This window comes from Oryctolagus cuniculus, chromosome 15 (genome assembly GCF_964237555.1).
Source record: "Oryctolagus cuniculus chromosome 15, mOryCun1.1, whole genome shotgun sequence".
Classification (NCBI taxonomy): Eukaryota; Metazoa; Chordata; class Mammalia; order Lagomorpha; family Leporidae; genus Oryctolagus; species Oryctolagus cuniculus.
In genome coordinates this window covers 72,828,654-72,848,598 of record NC_091446.1, presented here as the reverse complement: position 1 = coordinate 72,848,598, position 19,945 = coordinate 72,828,654, and the positions used below count along the sequence as shown (strand labels likewise).

Genomic DNA, 19,945 nt, shown 5'->3' with positions numbered 1-19,945 from the left:
CTTCAGGGATAAGGGGCTTTAATTCATCTCTCACAGACAACTGTGATCAAGTGGAGGGTGATCACGTACAGAAAGTCTAAACATAATTAATGAGAAAGATCTTATTGATATATATACACCTATGAGTTATTTTTGATATTTGTATATAAAGAATTCTCCTATAATAAGATTTTTTAATGTGCTCTTGGGACATTCACAAAAAGTGATAATATAATGGACACAAAAACTAATCAAAATGCACATTAATAAAAATAATAAAATAAAAATAACAAAATGAGAGCACAAAGAAATAACCAGGAAAATCAACAAAAAATTCTTAATTTTGTGTTAGTGAAAGTTGCAAATATGAATTCAATTTTTTAAAGGATACTGAGTAGCAAAATCTTCATACAGCTCAAGATGGATACAGTGCCTAATACTCTAAAAAAGAAGGATTTATCAAAACATATTTAGAAACGATACAGAATCTAAATAAAAATAAATTAAGTTCTGAAGAAGAACCTTCCCATTACACGAAAAGAAAAAACATGTATTCACTTTGGAAATTTCCATGGGAGACTTCTATCAGAATTTTAAATCAGATTATAACAATATTATTCAAACTGTATCTGAATGCTAAAAAAAGGATCCTTTCATATTAGTTTTCAAAAGATTATATTAATATTTCTTCAGAACCTGATCAAAATTGCACAAGAAAAAAAATACACACTAATATTCATTAAAAATAATACTATAAAAGTCTCTCATAGCATGTCAGCATATTGAAGGCAGCAGATTGTTAAAAGAACCATCCAACATGATCAAGTGGTGTTAGTTAGAGGGATCAAAGAACAGTTCAATACTGGAAATTTTATTTATATATAAACAAGAATATTAATAAATTCAAGGTCAGCCAGCATTGTGACATATGGGTTAAGCTGCTGCCTATAATGCCAATATCCATTATAGGCACAGGTTTGAGTCCCAGCTACTCCACTTCTGATCCAGCTCCCTGCTATTGCCTGGGAAAGCAGTAGAAGATGGCCTAAGTTCTTGGGCTCCTGAACCCATGTGGGAGACCCAGATGATATTCCTGGCTCCTAGCTTTCGCCTGGCTCAGCCATGGCTGTTATAGCCATTTAGGGAGTGAACCAGCAGATGGAAGATCTCTCTATCTCTCTTGATCTCTCTCTGGAAAATAGGAGAAAAATTACCACTATGAACAGCTCAAGAATTAGAATTACATATGTAGAAAATCTAACAGAATGAACTAAAAATTATTTTATATAATTAAAATACTAAAGCCAGTAGAGTGCATATAAGAAAATAATAACTTCTACAAGATACATTAGAAAAAGATCCCACTTATAATCAGTACAAAAGATAAAATATATTAAAACCAATAAAACATACCTAAGAAATAGAATAAGAAAAAAAAAAGCCAAAGGAGCCTGAGCTTGTGGAAAGACATAATATGTTCTTAACCAGAAACTTTCCCTACATAGCGCTTCTTAACATAAGGTATATATTATCATGATCCTTAAAAAAAATCCCCACAGGTGTTTCTTTTAAACAATACAAGCTTGTTCTAAAGTCCATAGGGAAGAAAATTCTATCAAATACATATGTCAGTGAGCCTCTAAAAACAGAGCAATAAGAAAGCATTGCTAGCCGGCGCCGTGGCTCAATAGGCTAATCCTCCACCTTGCGGCGCCGGCACACCGGGTTCTAGTCCCGGTTGGGGCGCCGGATTCTGTCCCGGTTGCCCCTCTTCCAGGCCAGCTCTCTGCTATGGCCAGGGAGTGCAGTGGAGGATGGCCCAGGTGCTTGGGCCCTGCACCCCATGGGAGACCAGGAAAAGCACCTGGCTCCTGGCTCCTGCCAGGATCAGCGCGGTGCGCCGGCTGCAGCGGCGGCCATTGGAGGGTGAACCAACGGCAAAAGGAAGACCTTTCTCTCTCTGTCTCTCTCTCACTGTCCACTCTGCCTGTCAAAAAAAAAAAAAAAAAAAAAAAAAAAAAAAAAAAAAAAGAAAGCATTGCTGTTACCAAATGTTAAAGGTAATTAAAAACCTGATAAATTGGCAATGCCATGGCTGAGAAAGAACTTCTAAAATCAATACCATTCACAATAGCAACAAAAACAAATACCTTGGAATAAACTTAACCAAGGATGTTAAACATCTCTACGATGAGAATTACAAAATCTTAAAGAAAGACATAGAAGAGGATACCAAAAAATGAAAAAATCTTCCATGCTCATGGATTGGAAGAATCAATATCATCAAAATGTCCATTCTCCCAAAAGCAATTTATAGATTCAATGCAATCCCAATCAAGATACCAAAGACATTCTTCTCAGATCTGCAAAAAATGATGATGAAATTCTTATGGAGGCACAGGAGACCTCGAATAGCTAAAGCAATCTTGTACCACAAAAACAAAGCTGGAGGCATCACAATACCAGATTTCAGGACACACTACAGGGCACTTGTTATCAAAACATCATGGTACTGGTACAGAAACAGATGGATAGACCAATGGAACAGAATTGAAACACCAGAAATCAATCCAAACATCAACAGCCAACTTACATTTGATCAAGGATCTAAAACCAATTCCTGGAGCAAGGACAGTCTATTCAATAAATGGTGCTGGGAAAACTGGGTTTCCACATGCAGAATAATGAAACAAGACCCCTACCTTACACCTTACACAAAAATCCACTCAACATGGATTAAAGACCTAAATCTATGACCTGACACCATCAAGTTATTAGAGAACATTGGAGAAACCCTTCAAGATATTGGCACAGGCAAAGAATTTCTGGAAAAGACCCGGGAGGCACAGACAGTCAAAGCCAAAATTAACAACTGGGATTACAACAAATTGAGAAGTTTCTGTACGGCAAAAGAGACAGTCAGGAAAATGAAGAGGCAACCGAGAGAATGGGAAAAAATATTTGCAAGCTATGCAACCGATAAAGGATTAATAACCAGAATCTACAAAGCGATCAAGAAACTCCGCAACAACTAAACAAACAACCCAACTAAGAGATGGGCCAAGGACCTCAATAGACATTTTTCAAAAGAGGAAATCCAAATGGCCAACAGGCACATGAAAAAATGTTCAGGATCAGTAGCAATCAGGGAAATGCAAATCAAAACCACAATGAGGTTTCACCTCACCCTGGTTAGAATGGCTCACATACAGAAATCTACCAACAACAGATGCTGGCGAGGATGTGGGGAAAAAGGGACACTAACTCACTGTTGGTGGGAATGCAAACTGGTTAAGCCACTATGGAAGTCAATTTGGAGATTCCTCAGAAACCTGAATATGACCCTACCATACAATCCAGCTATCTCACTCCTTGGAATTTACCTAAAGGAAATTAAATTGGCAAATAAAAGAGCTATCTGCATCTTAATGTTTATTGCAGCTCAACTCACAATAGCTAAGACCTGGAATCAACCTAAATGCCCATCACAGAAGACTAGATAAAGAAATTATGGGACTTGTACTCTATAGAATACTATACAGCAGTCAAAAAAATGAAATCTGGTAATTTACAAAGAAATGGAGGAATCGGGAAAACATCATGCTGAGTGAAATAAGCCAGTCCCAAAGGGACAAATATCATATGTTCTCCCTGATCAGTGACAACTAACTGAGCACCAAAAAGGAAACCTGTTGAAGTGAAATGGACACTATGAGAAACAGTGACTTGATCAGTCCTTGTCCTGACTGTCGAGGAACAACTTAATACCTCATCCCTTTTAGTATTATTTTTGTTCTATTTAATACTATTGGTTGAACTCTTTAATTAACACACAATTATTCTTCGGTGTTGAAATTTAACTGAAAACTGATCCCTGTTAAATATAAGAGTGGGAATAAGAGAGGGAGGAGATGTACAATTTGGGACATGCTCAAGCTGACTCGCCCCAAATGGTGGAGTTAGAAACATGCCTGGGGATTCCAATTCGATCCCATCAAGGTGGCATGTACCAATGCCATCTCACTAGTCCAAGTGATCAGTTTCAGTTCATAATGGATCATAATGATAGCATTAAGAGTCAAAGGGATCACATAAACAAGACTAGTGTCTGCTATTACTAACTGATAGTATTAAAAATGAGAGAATGATCCAACATGGGAAGCAGGATACACAGCAGACTCATACAATGGCAGATGTCCTAAACAGCACTCTGGCCTCAGAATCAGCCCTTAAAGCATTCGGATCTGGCTGAAGAGCCCATGAGAGTATTTCAGGCATGGAAAGCCAAGACACTGTGGCAAAAAAAAAAAAAAAAAAAAAAAAAAAAAAAAAAAAAAAAAAAAAACAAACTAAATGAAAGATCTCTGTGAGTGATCCCAGAGGAAAGAACGGGCCATCAAAGAAGGAGGTACCTTTCTCTGAAGGGAGGAGAGAACTTACACTTTGACTATGACCTTGTCTAAATAAGATCAGGGTTGGCAAACTCAAAAGGCTTCCATAGCCTTGGCAGCTCACGACAAGAGCCTAGGGTGTTTACTGACGCCATAACAAGAGTGTCAATTGTTAAATCAACAACAGGAGTCACTGTGCACTTACTCCCCATGTAGGATCTCTCTCCTTAATGTGTTGTACTATGTGAATCAATGCTATAACTAGTACTGAAACAGTATTTTACACTTTGTGTTTATGTGTGGGTGCAGACTGTGGAAATCTTTACTTAATATATGCTAAATTGATATTCTGTATATAATGATAATTGAAAATGAATCTTGATGTGAATGGGATGGGAGAGGGAGCAGGAGAGATGGGAGGAATGCGGGTGGGAGGGAAGTTATGGGGGGGGGGAGCCACTGTAATCCAAAAGCTGTACTTTGGAAATTTATACTTATTAAATAAAAGTTTAAAAAAAGAAACTGATAAATTAATACTCATGCAAAACAGAAAATCAAATTATAAAATTCAAGGGGATGTATAATAGCTAAAATGTTAAGATAATCTCTAAAATTAGCTACATATCTCCCTGCTTTGAGTGTAGGGACAGACTTTTAATATGATAGAATGGAATCTATGGTTAAATTGGCCTGATATAGGTGAGGGCATTATTTTGAATGTGATTAAGGTCATTAATCAGTTGACTTTAAGGTAATGGAAAGAGAGAAGTTAAGAAACAAGGATATCTGGAACTCAGTGTAGCTCCAACTGACAGCCCATAAGAAAGCGGGGTCTTCAGCAACAAAGGAATTGAATTCTGCCAATAGCCATATGAGCTAGAAATAGCAAAATTTCACCTATTCACAACAGTACAAACAAAAGTCCAGAAAGTCCAGAAGAAAAAAAATTAAAGATAAATTCAATGAAAACCTATAAAAATATTTTAAGTGTTAAGAGAAGAAAAAAAAACTGTACCAAAAATTAAGGCAAAGGATAGCTAAAAATAAGTTCTTTTATAAATTATTATTATTTTTCAAATAATAAAAAATTATTTTTCAAATAGTAAAAATTTTTATTTATAAAAGCTCATCTTCCTAATAGGTAAATGACTCCTGTACAACAAGAAGATGACAAACAGAAGATATGGGCAAAGAAATAGATAATTATGAAACTGTCATTGCAAATGACTCCTAACCATATAAAAAGAGCTCAGTCACACTCAAAATAAATAAATAAGTTTGAAGTGCACAGTGATGCAAGTTTTCACCTATCAAACTGGCTAAAAATGAGAAAAAATCAGAAATTACAAAATCAATGAAAGACAGCCATTTTCAAATTTTCCTAGTGGGAGTTAAGGTTTTATTTATGTGAAAAAGAGACAGACAAGGCATCCAGAGAGGCAGTGAGAGATCTCTCAATGCTATTTCACTCCCCAAATGCCTGCAGTACATGGTGCCTTGCCAGGTCAAAGCCAGAAACCAGTACATGTAAACAGCAGAGCTCAACCACTCGGAGCCCATCACTGCTGCTCCCCAAAGTGCATGCTAGCAGGAAGCCAGATTCAAGAACAGTGCTAAAACTTGAACCTAGGCACTAGGATATCAATGAAGTGGTCTCAAATACTCTCTTAACCACTGCACCAAATGCCTGGCTCTCTGCAGGTTGTTAGATTGATAGAAATCCTTGAAATACAACTAGGTACTATATAGCAAAATATAAATATACAGAATCTGATGCCACAATGCTACTTATGAAAATATACCCTAGACAAATTTTCCTACACAAGAAATAGCAGTGTTATTCATTGCTGCCAATGTTTGTTACAGCAAAATCTAAAATAACCTAGATAAAGGAAGGACTAAGTACATTTATATCCATCTCCTACTGAAGACTTCTACTTTTACAAAGAATATTACTTAAAAAGTTATTTGAGTCATAGATCCCATATGATGGTGATTTTTAAGTAGTGATAAAAGTCCCCAAATAAATTCAGATTCAGATGAGAGGGTAAGAGGGAACAGTGGTAGCTTCTAGATTCTTCTGTGAATGTGTGTTACACACACTCAGTAATACGTAGATGAATAAGGAGAGGCTTTCTAGAAATATGTGAGCTTTTTTCTTAGCAGCATACAAAGACAGGGTCACCTGAAAATATTTTGTGTGGCACAAGTACTGATTTACCTTGGTAGCTTGAGTGAGAGGCAGGAAAGGAGCATCCAACCTATTCTAAGACATCTTACTAGGCTGGGAAGGGGGAACTTGATGGTATCTTGGGGGAAGAAAATATACAACACATCATATTCCAGTCTAATGGTTAAGAGATGTGAATTTGATTATTAATGCCAGAAAGGTGAAATAAAATGTCCAGTCTTCACCTTATTTAATAACCTGAGATAAAACTGTGGTTGAACCTGAAGACCACATGTTTCATTGAACAGCTAATGAATAATCTTAAAAAAGAGAAAAAGACTGTTGACACAGGTGCTTTGAGAACACATTACATTAAGTCAACCATTACAACCCATTATTGAAATACTGGCAAAAGCTGCAGACTATTTACAAGTCAGATCTCTTAAGGATATTAAGTCTATACACATTGGGCAGGTTGGGGCCAAGGTCTTGTCTTGTCAGTTTTAAACATATTCGAAATCTTGTCATTGTGAAATTGAAACCTAGGTAGTTTGTTTGCAGGAAGCTCCTCAGGGTCATCCTGCTTTAAATAAAATGATTTATTGCTAAATAATCTCTCACTTAAGTCTCTGATGTTATTTTAACTTGTGTGTGGGGTGCAACTCTATTGCTCTTTTATGTTTGTAGTAGGAAATTAAACTTAAATACTAATCTTTAATGTTTAACACACTAACAATTATCACACACATTTATTAAATGATAAAAGATACAGGTGTATTTATTATATATATCATCTATATGATTACATGTATATGTGACATATAAAGCTTATCATAGTACACTATGGTTATCCAACAAAATTTCCTGTGATGACAGAAATAGTCTCCAAATCTGCTTTATCCAATATGGTTGCCATTAGTCACAAACAACTACTGATAAACTGAAATGAGGCTAGTGGGATTTAGAAAGGGAGTTTTTATTTTTAAGTGATTTTAATGTAAATGAGAATATACAACTGCATGTGTGGTATGAATTCTCTTGGAATAACATTTTTCTACCTTTGATACAAGTGATACTAGTAAAAATAAACATAGGTTATAGGAAAAGTATCAATTAGTAATATTATTCTTCCTGGCCAGGGGAGAGTATGAACGCAGTCCCTCACTACCACAAACTATGCTGTTGAGTTTCCCGCATCTGGGGAACTCACAGGGGTCGGCACATCCAGAGTACAGTGGATGAGCCTCGCCCTGGGAAGACCACGTCGGTGATCATCCTATCTCCCCTGCCAGCTAAGTGCCATGTAGCGTTTAACATGGGATTTTTCTCCTGTAGATCTAACCTTGCATCATATCGCAAAGCAGAAATGAAGAATCAGTTGGGAAAAGCAAGCAAATAAGAATTTGACCGAATTTTTAAAAATAGAAAAGAACAACAACAGCAAAAGAAATAAAAGGTAAAAATCAAAATAAACCAGCATAGAAAAAATAAACTACAGATATTGTCATCCTACAAGTAACTGAAGTCAATTTTCACATTAAAAGATAGTTCCTCATATAGGATAAACGCAAACCATTTGTTATTTATAAAATAAAACAAAAAAAAATTAATACAGTGATTGTCAGTAGCTGAAAATAAAGGGCTGAACAACGAGATAACAGGCCAAAAACCAAAACCAAAATTAATATTAGTAGTATGTATAACAATACCAGTGTCAGACAAAGTAGTATTAGTAGTACTAGTCAGGATCAAGTGCTCCATTATTAAAAACAAAGGCAACCATTTACACACACACACACACACACACACACACACAGGGACTGCATTAAGTTGATGGAAAAGATAGACTTATTTTGCATTCAAGAAAACTTGAAATACACATATGAGGAATCTTCTAAAAGTCTGTAGAAAACAACATTTGTTATATAAACATATGTATGGATTCCCAAAAGTTTTGCACCCAAATAAACTAATACATTAATTCCATTATCCATGAAGCTTTTGCAGTTCCCATGTATGTGTAAATATGCATACACAAACAGGTATAAAGAATTAATACTAAAAATAAAAACTAAATGTAGAAAATTTTAAAATGTGATAGAATTGTAGTGAGGCATTTTAAGTTGCCTTTTTTAGAATAGAATACAATTAGTAAACAGTCCATTTAGATAGTGATGAATTGCATACTAGCAGGAAGCCCATTCAAAACTGTCAATGAGAAATGTCTGAGAGCCGTGCTGTCTTGCCCCTTGCTTTAAGTTCCATGTCTCCAGTAGTACCTGGCACAGGACACTCCATATTTTTTCAAAGAATACATGACTTCATCAAATAGAATCGAGAATATTTTAAATATATGGAAATGCCTTAAATACTTTTAAATTACAAAGGGACAAATGCATAATTATTCAGCCAGTTGGCAACTCACGCTGAATATGATGGTGCCAGGGCTAGATTGGCAAGGAAACATATTAGAAAATTGTTTTGCAATGTTTTTCAGAATCACCATTCTTGATTTCAACAAGTATGACATATCACTGTTGAAACACGACACAAATATTGCATACTGATGAAATGTGATATGAAGGTTAATTGTTCTGAGATATATTTTATACACATCTTAAATTTTCAAATAACTGAAAAAATAATTTTTAAAATTTTTCTTAAGTTAAAGTCTATCTGGCTCCTATCTGGTAGGGCTGATTCAAAGCCCAAACATTTTATAATCAACCCAATGGGAAAGTAAGAGACCCCAGAAGGGAACTACATGTTAGTCTGTGAGTTTCCATGAGTAGGAATTCTGTACCATTTTTCCATTCCTCCTAGTCCAGATCACAATGTGTAGGCAGTAAATAGGTCAAAACAAAGTTGTTATGTGCCTTGTAGCTGTACCAGATGCATCTCTTCCTCCTTCTCTCACTTATACCTAGAGGCATGAATGTTATGAAAAGAGTATGATGAAAATACTTTTTCTGTATTCAGTTGATGATACATATGAAAATTATCTTAATAATTTACATATTGATTTTAAAACTTTTGAATATGGCATCTGCAAACACACAAAAGTAAAAAGAATGATATCAGATGTCATATATTCATCATTAGTCTCACCCATCATTAATTTGGCTATTCTGTTTCACCACAAACTAACATTTAACAAAAAGAGGCATGATGTTTTAAGGTAAACATAAGGTGCTTAGAACAGCATTCAATAAGCATCAGTCGTTATTCTGATGATTAGGATCCTAGGGAATATCAGCACTCTTATCCTCTTGACTCAACCTCTTGTTAACTCTCACTAGGCTGCAGATTCTTGAGTTTTTGTCAGGTGCTTTATTTAGAAACTAGCCTATTGTTGGAAACCCAGTCTCCACAGGAGTACATAGACCACATGGCACAACACTGGATCTCAGCTTATCTGAAGACTCAGAGAACTAACAAAGCCTCCCTCTCTATCAACACTCTGCAGGGCAACTTTGAGTAGATGGTGTCCAGCCCATGCTGGGTAGCCATCTGCAGAGCATCCTTGAAGGTATAGCCCTTTGTTATATAAGGCCACTCCTATCCCAAGGGGTCACTTTATATGAGAAAATGGAATCTACACTTCCCTCACTCTCTCTGAATCACCTCCTCAAGAACATTCAGAAGCTAAAGTAAAGACAGATTTTCTTTAACTTCTAATACGCAATATCCTTAGAGTTTTCCTTGCTACTCTAATTCGACAGGGCATTCTGTCCACACTGAGAATTCCTCTGTGATATTGCTGTATCTAAAGGAAAGAGAAAAGAATTTCAGCAACAGAATTTAAAGGGCACAAGCAGAGATTTGGAGTAGCCAGGTTTATCACGCTTTTGTAAAGCCTGATAAACAGCGAGAGCATCAAAAGTTAAATACAAACTTGAGATTTTCTCTTTATGTTTCTTCTTTTTTTATTTTATTTTTTTGATAGGCAGAGTGGACAGTGAGAGAGAGAGAGAGACAGAGAGAAAGGTCTTCCTTTGCCATTGGTTCACCCTCCAATGGCTGCCGCGGCTGGCGCACTGTGGCCGGCGCATCGCGCTGACCCGAAGCCGGCAGCCAGGTGCTTCTCCTGGTCTCCCATGGGGTGCAAGGCCCAAGCACTTGGGCCAGCCTCCACTGCACTCCCTGGCCACAGCAGAGAGCTGGCCTGGAAGAGGGGCAACGGGGACAGAATCCGGCGCCCCCACCAGGACTAGAACCCGGGGTGCTGGCACCACTAGGTGGAGGATTAGCCTATTGAGCCGTGGTGCTGGCCATATATTTCTTCTTAATAGATCATAATCTCAGACTAAAATAACAAGGGTAGACAGGAGTAAAAAGCTGGGAAGTTGAGCAAAATTGTAAGTACTTAATGTATTATAACTGTAAATGAACTTATACGCTCATTAGACTTTAAAAACTGTTAATATAGTTACAAGCATTTCATCCACCAATAAAAATGAGTATCAACATTCAAAAACCTTACTTAAAGATAATTTAGAAATAGATCTGGTAGCTACAGCTTACCAACTAAGCATCAAACCATTGCTAGAATTTGGATATGGTTTGAGTGGCTCTCTCAAAGGTTCCTGCGCCAGAGGCTTGGTCCCAACTATAATGGTACTGAGGTACTGGTACTAGGTAGCGGGTACCAATGATGCATGTTTAGAGTGTAGAAGATAGCATGACGGTGACAATCCCTAAGTCCTATTGGTGAAATTTGTTTATAACTCTTCTCTAGTTTACTCAGAACTTCATAAGACCTCTTATAAAAACCTACCCTCGATGTGTAAAAAACAGGCTTCTCTGAGGTCACATAGGTAGAGATTTTAACACTAAGCTCATTGTTCATCCTCCTACAATTTATCTGTCACTCTTAAATGAAGTTTATAGTCGGCAACCGACCAATTCTGTTATAGCACAGTCGTCAATCTTTATTCTTCTCCACAGAGTACCATCTACATTTTTAAGTGAAACCAGTCACATTGATTTCTGTTTTGAAATTGAACTGTTGACAATCAACATCATATTAGTTTGACTCTCAAGCTTAGAAATTATTAGTCATAATCTTAGTGAAACAAAATAGACCAAAGTCTCCTATATTTAAAGAGTTTAAGATTTAGCATTAGTCATTAACAGGTTGAACATAGCAACACTTTTTTTTAACACTAGTCAGTGGATAGCACATGAATCCCATGTTGAAATTCCATCGTCCAAACTTCATTTCAGGCTCCTTGGCTTATTTGCATAGTAATTTAAATTCATTAGCTATTTATATATGTATCTTTTTTTAATAAATCATGGCTATGAACTTATCATGTTCATAAACTGTCAAAAGAAGGGAAGACATAGAACCATTATTGCTATTGTTTTGTCTGTAGCTGTTAATCTCAAATATTCACAGTCCCCAAGTATGTGAAACATCGGAATTTACACATGATGAATTCTGACATTCCAAGTGTGGACATCACAGCAATACAAGTAAGTAGGAAAATATAACAATGCTAAATGCTGCCCAGATGGTGACAGTGCCATGTCTCAAACATGTTTTGGTCAAAGTAGACAGGTACAAAACCTTGCTCACATTTCCTTGGACAAGGCCAGACAATGCCAAGACTAGGCTGAATAAGACTGAAATTTTTGGCCCAATATCTGATCATTGATATTCTGGCTATTGTCCTTACTTTGCCCTATGGCTTCTATACTCTTTGCTTCTCTTTATACCATGAGTCTTCCATGCCCTCATTCATTTTGTCTCTAAAAGAAGAAAAGCTGTCCAATTCCAGATGGTTATGAGGCAGAATTTCCAGCCTATCCCCCAGATGATATGACTAGTCCTCCGGACTGCATAAGACAGTATCTTCCAAGGCTACCCTCAAATACCACAGGACAGATAGCAAGAGAATATCCATAAAAGCCTCTAGGCCTGTAGATCAGCTTGAAGGAGATACAGAAATTGAGATCTTCATACATCCACATAAGACTATGGGTTCCTTCTCTTGAGGGAGGAAGGCTAATGCAGGTAGGCAGACGTTAGCATATATGTGTAAGAAGGGCTGAAGAAAATGAAAATTTTTAAAGAAAATAAATTTATGTGCAATGAATGAGGAAAGAAGTCCTGAAAGCAGGACCCAGCTTCTTGTCTATCTCCCTAGCCCAATTTACCCTTGCCCGTCCTTTATCAAAAGGAATTCATTGACTTGAAGGAGTGATGCAGTAGCCCAACAAGGTTCTAATCACTGAGAGGGAAGGCATCATTTGCTTCTCCAATAGATAAGAACCTTGATGTCCAGTAGCATCTGGAGGGATTTGTTTAGGGGAATTCCATATCCAGACATGCGACACCCACACTTTGCCAGAAGAGGGAGGAGGGAAGAAGAAATGAGGGACCTACACTCTTGTCCATAAAAAGCCCATTGTGAATTCAGACTCAGCTAACAGTTCCTATTAAGACCTCCCCCCGCCACTATCTTTCAAGTATAGGAGTTTCTGTCTCTTTAATTCTTAAATAAAATTTTGCTAAACTCACACACACACAAAAAGAATTATGGAAACTTCAATTTCAGGAAAAATATATGGTCGAGCAGGAACCTAGGGCTTAGCAGGCATAAAATACAGATGTCATTTTTTAAACTGGCACAATTTGCATCATCTTTATAAATGACAACAGAGAGATTATTTCTTCAAGAATGCCACAGGATGTATCATATGCATGTCTGTTTAACACTCAAGCCTGCAAAAACACATACAGACTCCATCAATATTATATAACTTCATAAGAATTATCTAATATTTCCTAGTAACCTTGGAAATGGTAGGCTCAATATTTTTTAAATATTAAAACATTTTATTCACCTTGGATTAATTCAAATTCAATTTTATTTAAGTTTTAAATAAATTGGCCATTTTGAAGAAGGTTTGAGATATAAGCTGAGTTCAGCAGGGAGGGAAGTTTTCAAAGGGTGGTTTCCATCAGAGCAGACTAAGGCTAAAATTAAATTATGATACAGAAAAATTAAATTATGTTCAGAGCCTTGGTGTCATTTCTATTTTTGGATGAATTCTTTGGAACAAGGGAGAGTATAGCAGTGGTGTTAAGAGAAGCAAGACGTAGGCCAGAAGAATGACCCAGTTACTCCGCTTGTGGGAAGATATCTGAAGGAAATGAAATCAGCATATGAAACAAATACTTGCATTCCCATGTTTAGTGCAGCACTACTCTTAGTAGCCAAGATAAAGAACAACCAAGATATTCCCCAACAGATGAAGAGATGTGAAAATGTGGTATATATATACCTAATGGAACATTATGCAGCTGCAAAGAAAAATAAAATCCTGTCATCTGCAACCAAAGTGGACAGAACTGTAGGACATTGTGTTAAGTGAAATAAACCAGATACAGAAAGACAAATACTGCATATTCTCCCCGATATGTGGGAGGGGAGAGATGTTGATCTGAACATAAGATAGCAATTACTGGAGGCTGGGAAGGGTAGAGGGGAAAGATAGATGGAGAAAGGCTGGATAAAGGGCACTAAGATACAGTTAAATGAAAATAATGAGTTTGAGTTTTTCTATGTCTCTGTGGGGTGAATACAGTTCAAAATAACATGTTTATATTTTATGAAGACATAGAAGAGCCCAAAGTCACCAAACATAAAGAAACACTAAGGAAACACAAATGCTAATTACCCTGATTTGATCAGCACATGCTATATGCATATGTTTAACTATCACAATGTACCCCATAAATATGCAGAATGATTATATATTAATATTTTTAAAGGCCAAGTCCATGGAAGCAAAATCAAACTGGCCTATCCATCAGAGGACGATGAGGAGAGCAGAAGCAGAGATACAGAAAGAAAAGAAACAAGTTTACCAAACTATGCCTGATGAAGACAAGGCTGAAGGAGGCCCAGAGAAAGTCCAGAAGTAGAATACTTGTTCTCTAATTTCTCAGTGTGCTTCCAGGACAGGCATATGTAATCCTGACAAATTAAGTGGCTGATGCAGATACACATCAAGTATTCTATCATACTGATCTAGAAAGAGTGGCCCAAATTTCTCTCTAACATTTCAGCAAACGGAAGGAGAAAGTCTGTCATGTAATTGCAATGTTCATAGGAAATGTAATGTCTCAAAGAAAGCTTACAGTTCTTAGACTAATGGAAGATACCTCCATAAAGATCACCGAAGGACAGTCCTGTAACCACAATTATGTGGCGGCACCAATCGAACTCAGGCACTCAATTCTCTCCACTCCAGGCTTGCTCTAGAGGTGAGTTTTAGAATCATGGCCTTTAAGCAACTTTTTTTTCTAAATACTGCTGATATCAAATATGCTTTTTGATAAATATCGGCAGTACTGATGTCATTCTTGCAGTGTCTGCCAAATGTTTGGGTTGCCAGCTAAATACAGATCTTTGTGACTCAAAAAAATTCAGCTCTGTGTGAGACAAACTGGGATAGAGGCTGAAGAGCCCAGCTTGTGCTGAAAAGATTGTCAGGGGGAACCAAGCGAGCACTCACAGGGGCCAAAGTCTCACACATGTATTGTATTATACTGTCCTATTTTTTTTTAAACTTTTATTTAATGCATATAATTTTCCAAAGTACGACTTATGGATTACAATGGCTTCCCCCCCATACCGTCCCTCCCACCCACAACCCTCCCCTTTCCCACTCCCTCTCCCCTTCCATTCACATCAAGATTCATTTTTGATTATCTTAATATACAGAAGATCAGCTTAGTATACATTAAGTATGGATTTCAGCAGTTTGCTCCCACACAGAAACATAAAGTGAAAAATAATAGATGATTTTTTTTAAATGATGATGAAATCAGAGCAGACCTATTGTCATGTTTAATCCCAGTGAGAGTCAAGTTGGGAATTGATAATTTCTTTTTTTTTTTTTTTTTTTTTTACAGAGGATCAGTTTAGTATGCATTAAGTAAGGATTTCAACAGTTTGCACCCCCATAGAAACACAAAGTGAAATATATTGTTTGAGTACTCGTTATAGCATTAAATCTCAATGTACAGCACATTAAGGATAGAGATCCTACATGAGGAGTAAGTGCACAGTGACTCCTGTTGTTGACTTAACAAATTGACACTCCTGTCTATGGCATCAGTAATCTCCCTATGCTCCAGTCATGAGTTTCAAGGCTATGGAAGCCCTCTGAGTTCTCCGACTCTTATCTTGTTTAGACAAGGTCATAGTCAAAGTGGAGGTTCTCTCCTCCCTTCAGAGAAAGGTACCTCCTTCTTTGATGACCTGTTCTTTCCACTGGGATCTCACTCGCAGAGATCTTTTGCCAGAGTGTCTTGGCTTTCCATGCCTGAAATACTCTCATGAGCTTTTCAGCCAGCTCCGAATGCCTTTAGGGCTGATTCTGAGGCCAGAGTGCTATTTAGGACATCTGCCATTCTATGAGTCTGCTGAGTATCTCACTTCCCATGTTGGATCACTCTCCCCTTTATTTACTCCATCAGTTAGCGTTAGCAGGTACTAGACTTGTCTATGTGCTCCCTTTGACTCCCAGTCCCTTCACCATGACCAACTGTGAACTGAAACTGATCACCTGGAACAGTGAGATGGCATTGGTACATGCCACCTCGATGGGATTGAATTGGAATCCCCTGGTATGCTTCCAACTCCACCACTTGGGGCAAGTCAGCCTGAGCATGTCCTATTTTAATTAGACTTGTTCATTTGAGATGATTGTCCACTGACAAGCAGTTTATAAAATAATGCAGTAAGCTCATACAGCTCTACCCAGTTTCCCTTGATGGTAACATTTTGCAAAACTATGGCACAAAATCACAGCCAGGATACTGACATTAATACCTTCATGTTGTAGAACCTTCCATCGCCACACCCATGGTGCTCCCATCCTCAACCATTCCTTAAGCACTGGAAATCACATATTTTTCATTTCTATATTTTGGTCACTCCAAAAATACGACAAAAGATATCATGAAGTACTTAACTTTGTGGGATTGCCTTTTTTAAGTTCAATAATATTCCCTCTACATATATATAAGTTGTTGGACATATCAATTTTTCATTTATTCCACTGTATAGATATGGCACAGTGTGTTTATTTAACTGTTGATAGACAGATACATTGTTCTGAACATAGTTGGTACGAACAATCACACAGAAAAATAGATGTTCATTTTTTGTAGGGTAAATGGCCAATAATGCAACTGAATACATACAGAATTTGCACATGAAATTGGGAAACTCTTCCAGTCACTGTACCATTTTATATGCCCTCCAGCAATGTTTCTGGTATGCAAATTCTCTGCATCCTATTAACATTTCATGTTGGCTCTACTTACTTTTCCTGTTCCTTTTTTTAATGGCCACTTTAATAGATGTATAGTAAAAGCTAATTGTGGTTTTAATTTTAATTCCCCTAATGGGTTAATAAATTTGAACACTTTCACGTGCTATTCCCCCTCTACTTACCCTATTTGGTGAATTCTCTCTATATCTGTAGTCCATTTTTTAGTGAGTGTTTAACTGCTGAGTTTTCAGATTTCTTTGCATGCATGGAATCTTCAATAAGAGTTCATGGGAAATGGTTTCTTTTACAAAAATCTATACATAATTCTGCCATAAGCTTATCTTTAATTCTATTTTTTTAAAAAACCTTTGAAGTACACTCATGATTTACATATTGATAATTGATCAGTCATGCGTTTGCAAATATTTTCCTCCAATCTGTACTTCATCTTTTATCCCTTCAATAGGATTTAATTAGAGAAAACATTTTCAACTTTTATAAAGTCAAATTTACCATATTTTCCCTTCACATATTATATTTTGGCATCAAGATTGGTAATACTTTTTCTATAAACTAGAACCCCAAAATTTTTCTTTTTTTTTACTAAAAGTATAATAGTTTTACATTTCCATTATATTACATTTTATAGCCTTATAGTTTAAGCCCATAATGCATTGAGTTATTTCTGTGTTTTTATTTGGTTTTGGTTTTTATTTCTATTTATTTGTTTTGCTTATGAATGTCTGTTGCTCCAAGACTATCTGTTGAAATATATTCTTCATCCACTTAATTGTTTTTGCACATTCATCAAAAATAGTTTGGGCAAGTTCATGTGTGCCTATTTCTAGGTTTTATACTCTGCTTCACTGATCTGTGTCTGTCACTTTATCTTGATTATTGTAGCACTATAAAAAGTCTTAATATAAGGGACTGTGTTGTTGTGTAGCAGATTACGCTGTCAGCTGTGATGCCAGCATCCCATATGGGCACCAGTTCACATCCTGGCTGCTCCACTTTTGAACCAGCTCCCTCCTAATGGCCTAGAAGAAGCAGCGGAAGATGGCCCAAGTATCTGGGCCCCTGCCACCCATTGGTAGATCTAGATGAAACTCCTAGTTTCTGGCTTCTGTCTGCCCCAGCCTTGGCCATTGCAGCCATCTGGGGAGTGAACCAATAGAGAGAAGACCCCCTCTGTCTCTCCCTGTCACTCTATCACTCTTTCAAAATCAATAAATGAATCTTTTCTTTAAAAAGCCTTAAAATTTAATAGGATAATTCCTCCCATTTCATTATTATTATTTTTCAAGATAATTTTAACTACTGTAATATCTTCCTATATAAATTTTAGAACAAGTTTATCTATGAAAATCTCATTAATAAGACTTTTGTAGGGGCTGGTGCTGTGGCTCAATAGGCTCATCTTCCGTCTGTGGCACTGGCACACTGGGTTCTAGTCCCCGTCGGGGCACCAGATTCTGTCCCAGTTGCTCCTCTTCCAGGCCAGCTCTCTGCTATGGCCCGGGAGTGCAGTGGAGGATGGCCCAAGTGCTTGGGCCCTGCACCCACATGGGAGACCAGGAGAAGCACCTGGCTCCTGGCTTCGGATCAGCGCAATGCTCTGGCCACAGCGTACCAGCCGCGGCGGCCATTGAAGGGTAAAGCAACGGCAAAAAGGAAGACCTTTCTCTCTGTCTCTCTCTCTCTCACTATCCACTCTGCCTGTTAAAAAATAAAATAAAATTAAATTAAATTAAAAAAAATTTGTAGGAATGGATATCAATTTAAGGAGAATTAACACTTTGCTGTAACACTTCCAATTCCATAAACACCATATTTCTCTCCATTTATTTAAGTCTTCTTTCATTTATTTCCTTGGTATTTGGTAATTCTCAGCATAGTGTGCATTGTAAAGTTTGTACCTAATGACTTCATTTCCTTCAGAGTAGTGATGACTGCTACTGAATGTTTACTTTGGTTTCCCTGTTCATTGTTAGTACAGTTGTCTTCAGTATCCACGGGAGAGTGATCTCAGGATACCATGCATACATGACAATCTGAGCATGCTTGCGTCCTTTATGAAAAGAAGGGATAGTATCTGTAAATAACCTACATGCATCTTCCCATGTGAATTAACTGAGCTCTAGATTATTCATCATACTTCATACAATGTAAGTGCTAAGTAAGTGGTTGCTGTAATGCATTGTTTAACAGACAATGGCAAGAGAAAAGTGTGCACATGTTCAATGCAGATGCAGTTATTTTTCTATTTTAAATTGGTTGGTTGAACCTACCAATGTGGAACACAGAGACATGGGGGGCCAGTTCTATAGAAAATTGTGATTTGTGTGTGTGTATGTGTGTGTGTGTGTGTGTTATCTTGCATCTTGAAACCTTGCCAAACTTATTTGTTCTAGATTCACTTAATTTTTTTCTCAGCTATTCCAATCCAACTTCAATAGAACTAGCCAGGTAAACATATATTGTAGTTGAAACCATATGTCTATTTCTGTTCAAAGGAGAAGTATGGATGTATAAAATACATCTTTAAGATTACCTGAAGTTATATTTTTAAGCATAGCAAGTTCTAATATATCTACCAAAATTTATAAGTTATATGTAAATAAATGTACAATCATCTATACAAAAATGTAACTGGTTGTGGTTATTATGGGGGATCTTCCACGTGGTTGGCAATGACCCATGTCAATCTGGATCTTCCAAGTAGCAAGGACCCAAGCACTTGAGATATCATCTATTACCTCCTATGGGGCACCTTAGAAAGTTGGAATCAGATGTATGCTTCATGGATTCTGATGTGGGATGCAATCATCCCAAGTGAACTCTTAATTATTAGGTCAATGCCCACCATTAATTCACTGTCTTTAAGTAATAATCACATTAACTTATTCTTTCAATATTAATTCACAATAAAACATTAATTACATAATATGGACAATACTAAAATATCTTTCATGATTGGAAAAATATGAATTTATGAACATTTTATGATTGAAATGAAAAAACTTGGATCTAAAAACTTGTGCTGCAAAATTTATGTTTACCCATGAAAAACAAAATTAGACAAAATAATTGTAGAATGACGACTGCA

The 19,945-nt window shown here is 36.9% G+C and overlaps 1 protein-coding gene and 1 non-coding gene across 9 annotated transcripts in view; both read right to left on the bottom strand.

The window, feature by feature from the left end:
* The window catches only part of NRG3 (neuregulin 3), a 1,153,291-nt gene that overhangs the window by 682,322 nt on the left and 451,024 nt on the right, over positions 1 to 19,945 (bottom strand). The gene's annotated exons all lie outside the window — the stretch shown is intronic.
* LOC127487447 (U1 spliceosomal RNA) lies at positions 7,677 to 7,840 on the bottom strand. The gene has a single exon (XR_007914272.1). It is a non-coding gene; the product is annotated as a U1 spliceosomal RNA (small nuclear RNA).